Consider the following 6,180-nt stretch of genomic DNA (forward strand, 5'->3'; position numbering starts at 1 on the left):
CACAGTTAGGTTTTTTCCCCATTTCTTCATGTATTTTTCTTCCCAGACTGAAAGGACTGTTAGCTGTTTAGAAGCTCATGGTAGGCTTCTAGGGTCTTCAAAAATAAATAGAAGGAGCAGCAGGAGGAAGAGGAAATAACTTTTTGCCACAAAATATGAAAATTTTGCACTCAGGACAGTATTGACATGAGAATAATAATACAGTATAATCTCATAAATCTAGCATGCTTGGGACTGAGCACCTGCCAGAAATTAGAAAATTCCAGATTTTTGAAACCGGAGTGGTGGCCAATCGTGGGGGGTAGCAGTGACTGGTCCTGGAACAGCGGCCAAACGTGGAGTGGGGTGGTGGATGGCGGTGGCAGCCACCACATGCAAGGTTCCCCCTCCATGTCCAGGAGGGGGTGGGGGGGAACAGCAGCTGGTCCCAGGGCAGTGGCCAAACATGGGGTGGGGTGGTGGATATCAGCAGCAGCTGCTGTGTGCAAGCTTCCCCCTCTGCATCTGGGGTGGGGACAGTGGGGGGGTGAAGTGGTGGCCAGCTCCAGAGCAGTGGTTGCACGTGGATCAATGGCATGAGGTGGCATATGGAGGCTGAACAGATCCAGGTCCCTCAATCTCTCCTCATAGGACTTTTCCTGCAGGCCCCTAACCATATGAGTGGCTGTCCTCTGGACCCTCTCAAGATTGTCCAAATATCTGTTGGTTCTTGGTCATTCATTCATTTTATTTGACACAGTCTGTGTTAATACTTTCTCTTAGAAATAAATTAATTTTTTTCCTTCTGATTATGAAAACTTTGTTCATGTAAACTATTTGCTTACTCATATCTTCCACGGAAATTATTTTTGGCTTCCTGCTTCTTCTTACAGGATGACCTAAAAGGGGAGATTTAAAATAAACAAATAAACTTTCTGATTGGCATGGATGAATTATTTGCATTGTTTCTCTATACATAGCTAAATATTAGGGCTGTGAGAAGCTTTGGTCACTGATTTAATTCGGCAGAGCTTTGGCCTGATTTGGTGGCTGAATCTCCAAATCCGAATTGAATCAGGAGACCCTGTAATCTCTGAACTGAAATGGAACCTTCCAAATCAATTTGGAGAGTTTTGGAGTGATTCGATGATTCGGACATAGACATAGCCTTAAATGTTTTTTCTACATACCTCAAGGTACCAGGCAGCTTGTGAACACTGAGATGCTGAGGTGGATGGAGCATCCCACAGGAGTGTGTGGGGGGTTCCCCAGCACACTCAGTGGTGGACCCAGAACTGGACCAGAAGCACTTTTGGCCCACTTCCAGGATTGCCAGAGAGCATGTAAGAGAACCCTGCATCTCCTGGCTGGGCAACTGGTGCCTCCTGGGTCTGGTGGGGCACCTGGGGTCTCCCCATGGCTGATCACCAAGCCGGGGAGGTGTGTGTGGGGGGGTCCCCCGTGAAGTTGGTGGCAGACCCAGAAATAGACTGGAAATACTTCCTGTCCACTTTTGGGTCCACTGCCAAGCACACGGGGGACCCACCATGCTCCTGTGTGATGCTCCATCCACCCCAGCACTGCAGTGTTCATGAGTCATGTGTGGTACCTTGAGGTATGTAGAAAAAACACTTAAAGCTGTGTCGGTGGTCGAATTGAATCAGGACAGTGATCCAAATCAACAAATTGAATCACTGTCCCCAATTCAGGCCAAATCTGAATTAGAATCTGAATTGAATATGGCCCATTTCATGCACCCCTACTAAATATAATATTGCAGTCTAAAAATCAACTTTTGTACTGATCAAGATACATTTCATTTTTAATCCTGGAATGGCAAATCTCATATATGTAACAACATTTAGTGTTTTAAGATTTGAGGAGCTCTTTAAGAGAACACCTCTCTCTATGGAACCAATAATTGTATTGTTTTCCAAAGGCTAACTAAAGAAACCAGAAACTTAGGGAAATAGTTTAGTTTAAAAACAAGGACATTCTATTGCAGGGCTATCAAACTCATCCAGCCCAGTGGATTGGGCCCACACAATAGATTGGGCGCACAGATCAGCCCTGTACCTTGGAGCCAGTGTGCACCCCAGTCTGGCTTTGTGTACCATGTACAGCATATGCCATAGCTCTGGCCCCACATCCAACATGTAGTATGCACTGGCCCTGGCCTTATGTGTTGCATGTGGCATGTGGGGCTGGTCTGAGATCTATAGGCAAAATCACGAGCTGAATGATAAGCCCCCTTTGACAACTCTGATCTATTTTTTTTTTAATTTAAAATTAAATTATAAATTAGAGGACCTCATATCTGACAATTTCTTTAAATTTATACTGAATGATAAAGATATCTGATCATAAGTTAAGGTTTCACCATAGGAGAGATGTTACTGAAAGATGAATTTGCAAAAACTCAAAGATGAGGGATTTCAAAATAAAGCTATAGATAGAAGTACTGTTACTAAAGTACAAACCACTGAAAACAACATTTTCTAAGTGTTTTTATACTTAGTAGATATTTTCTATTCTAAATTTGGGGAATAGTCTGGTATTCTCCAATACCAGTCTGAGTTAATTACGGACAAATCTGAGTTCTTCCTAGCAACTACTCTAAGATTGAAAGATAATCATTAGAGTATGTATTGGAATGGTGCCACTTGACTAGGTAGTGGTAGAAGGGCATTCTGAGTGTTTTTACACATTCATGCATCACAGCACCGAACACTTTGAAAAGCACTTAGTACTGCAACACATGCAGTTGTATAAGCAGTGACAAGTGCATCAACGCTGAGAAAATGGCAGTGGTGTGCTTTTAAACTAAAACACCTCAGAGATATTTTAGTTCAAAAGCACACTGCTATTTTGTGTGCGCTGATGCACATTTTGACACTTACACAGTTGCATGCAGTGCAATGCAGTTCGCCTCAGCTTGTGTACAGAGTAGACTCAATTAATCAAGTGTGCTCCAAAGCGACAGATTTCTGGCACGTTACTGGAAAAAAAGTATGTGTATAAATTCCTTCTGATTCCATTTACTTCTGAACTCTATGATGGCTTCACCACTGCTACCAACTATAGGGTTGTGCTGACTAACCTGCAATAGAATCTAAGCAAGGCTTCAGTCCTGCAACTGTATCCACACGGGTGGGCCAAACTGTGAACACAGCGCCCCTAGTGTTGCATGATGGTGCACAGGATGGATGCAGCTACAGATTTGGGACCCAAAAGGCAATCATGGAGCAGGAGGAAGAGGAAAACAATGGCTAGGATGTATCAGCCTTTAAATTGCTCATGGAAATGCAGATTAGCTCACAGGAATATGGATTCTATTTTTGAGACAAATGAAAATCAATGTAGCATAATAGCTAAGTTAAAGTAATAAGCTAATTATAATGCATGATGAGACATGCATTCTGTAGTTGTGAGTATAGTAGACCTGCCATCTTTCTACATAAGTTACATTTTTTCTCCTGTGACCTGAGCGAAACTGTAGAGGGAAGAAAACTGATGAGCTGAAAGGCACAATCAGTACACCTTTCAAAGTAACTACCTGAATGTAACTGAAATGAAATTGGAGTCTAGATTGTAATATGATTAATTTTGGGAAAAAATGATGTTTTCAAAAGTGTAAAATAGTGGTTCTTAACTGTGGTGCCAAGGAGCCCTCTCAAGGACGCTATGATGCAAGGTCTGAAGCTGCAACAGAGCGACACTGCCCTGTGCCTGCATACAGGTTATTAGATACAGTTGCCACATATGCCTCTGTTTCCAGGAGGAGCATGAAGGGGAGGAAACTGGGAACAGCTGTGGCAGGAACCAGCACTCCTGCTTACTTTTGGTTTATGAGATAACACTAGAAAAGGCAGAAGCACAGAAGTTCCTGCCACAGACCTTCCCAGTCTGGTTCTGCACGAGGCACATGAGGCAGTTCTCCCTGGTGGCGGCAGCAGCAGCAGGAACAGTACCCCTGTTGAAAAGTAAGCTGAGGAACAGCGGTTCTCAGCTGGAGTGCGATCAAATTCAGAAATGTTATAGAGGGGTGTCCTGAATCTAAGAAGATTGGCAGCCACTTCTGTAGAGTTTCTGTTCTTTCCTGTCTGAAGTGAAGAATGAAAAGAATGTGTTATTATTTAATTATTTTAGTGCAAAGCAAGATGTATTTTTGCTTGTACCTTTGACATTTGGGACTTCACTCCTCTCTGAAACAGGATGGTGTTTCTGTAAATAATAGTAATAAAAGCAATTGATGTAATGTTGTTCAGTTATTAAGAGAACTATAGCCACCAAAAATTAGGCTCCTGATATAGCAAGGTTACTTGCTAGTAAAATTTGCCTCTTGTATTTTCTTCCAAGATCCATTCTGTCATGTCATGCCATACAACCATTTACAATTCAAAGCAATTGGTCTAAACGTTAATAAGAACTATGGAATGGATTATTTCCAAAAAACATCTCCTTTATTAAATTAGATCTTAGTACAGCTGATATATCTTAATTTAGCTACAAGAGCAAACAGGATGGTATTACATAAGGCAAAATGAAAAAAAAGCACAGACTCAAACAACATTCAGACTCTTATTCAAAACTGTTGGGTTTTGCCCAGTGGGGTGTACATGGATGTGCATAGCTTTATGCAATAATATGAAAGAAAAGGAAATACCATTTGAGAATAATATGTATAATCTTTACGTACCCTCAAGTCCTGAGGAGAACTGGAGGACTTATGCTGGATGGTGATATCTGGGGAAAAGTCAGCACCACTCCAAACTTCTAAATACTGTTTACCTGTGACACAGAGAAGAAAAAAAGAAGAGAGTAATTAAATGTTACTGTGCCTTTCAAAGTTGAAATTTTAAAATGTTAGTATTCAAGTCAGACAAATCCATCTCTACAAGACTTTTACGGTATCATTCCAGAATATGACTCTTGGTATTCCACCCACACTGATGACATCAACACATTATGTTTTCTGGTTAACCTCTTCATTGCAGTTGACTGCACCAAGATCTACACATAATGAGCTGAAAAATATCTCAGGTATATCCCGTGGTTCACTGAATTCTTTAAAATGTCTTTCCCCATGCTGACATTAGTGGATTCAGTAATGCTGGAATTAACTGCCAATTTAATGGCACATCTACACAAAAGGTTTACTGTAGAGTTGCCTAATTAGCTCCATAGTGAAGTTTCTGGGTCTACATGTGTGGCCCTATTAGGCCTCAGTAAACTGATGAATGCCATTATATATTAGTACTTGTAAACACAAGTACTATCCTGTGGCAGTGTTATTTAGTGCACCACAATGCATGTGTAGATGCTGACAGGGCTGGCTGGGACATGAGGGTGCTTCAGAGCAGGAACTACCTGTTGGCTAGCCCGAAACTAAAGTACCCTTGGGGCCCAGCCTGCCCTCGGCAGCACACTGAGCTGGGTTGGAGAAGCCCCAGGCTGGCAGACTGACTATCTGAATCCCTGCCAGATGGGTCTGCTCTGACCTGGCTCAACGTGCTTCGGTCCTGGGCACATGTGTAAATGCGGTACCTGTGAGTGATTAACTCTGGCATGAAGTGCACTGGAGCTTATTCATTCTCATTAATAGTACTTGTAGATATGCCCAGTAAGTGATGTATAAGTCTCTTAAACTTCCCTGATCATGTTGCTAACAAAAATAGGCATGGATAATGCTTCTACTATATCTGTATTAGGAGAGCCCACCTAGTGAAACTCTTGCCCTTCACATATTGAATGTGAGTAGTAACTATTTCTGCAGCACTATATTCCACTTCCCAGGACTTAAGAAGTTTTCATAGGACAGTGAACTAAACAAGTGAAAGAGGTCAAGTACTAAATAGGGACTGGGTAGCCAAAGTTAGGTCTGATCAGGGTTGGAGGAAAGCATGTAGTTCCCAGCTGGCAGATGCAGAGGGAGCGCAGTACCACAGCTACACCTCTCCTCTCACCTTTTGGATTAGAGCTCACTTTAGGAGCCCCCAGGGACTTTCTAAATCCCCAAACCAGGTGATAATCCCTCCTCCCTTCCCCTTTGTGCTCAGAGGCATGCCTCCTCCCCTCTCCTTCCTCTACCCCTCCCCCATTTGCTGCTGCTACTGCTTTCCCTACTACCCTGGGGCAGAGGAAGTTCCAGAACCTCTCCTGCCCACCCCAGTGATGCTGCTTGCAGGGGCTGGACTCAGC

The 6,180-nt window shown here is 42.8% G+C and overlaps 1 long non-coding RNA gene across 1 annotated transcript; it reads right to left on the reverse strand.

Moving 5' to 3' along the window:
• Positions 1 to 4,156: 4,156 nt before the first annotated feature.
• On the reverse strand, positions 4,157 to 4,764 carry LOC109322187. The gene is made up of 2 exons (XR_002104330.1): positions 4,679 to 4,764; positions 4,157 to 4,203 (listed from the first exon to the last, which is right to left on the reverse strand). It is a non-coding gene; the product is annotated as an uncharacterized LOC109322187 (long non-coding RNA).
• Between the last annotated feature and the right edge of the window lie 1,416 nt (positions 4,765 to 6,180).

Source organism: Crocodylus porosus, unplaced genomic scaffold (assembly GCF_001723895.1).
Source record: "Crocodylus porosus isolate Cpor-Errol unplaced genomic scaffold, CroPor_comp1, whole genome shotgun sequence".
In the NCBI taxonomy this organism is placed as follows: domain Eukaryota; kingdom Metazoa; phylum Chordata; order Crocodylia; family Crocodylidae; genus Crocodylus; species Crocodylus porosus.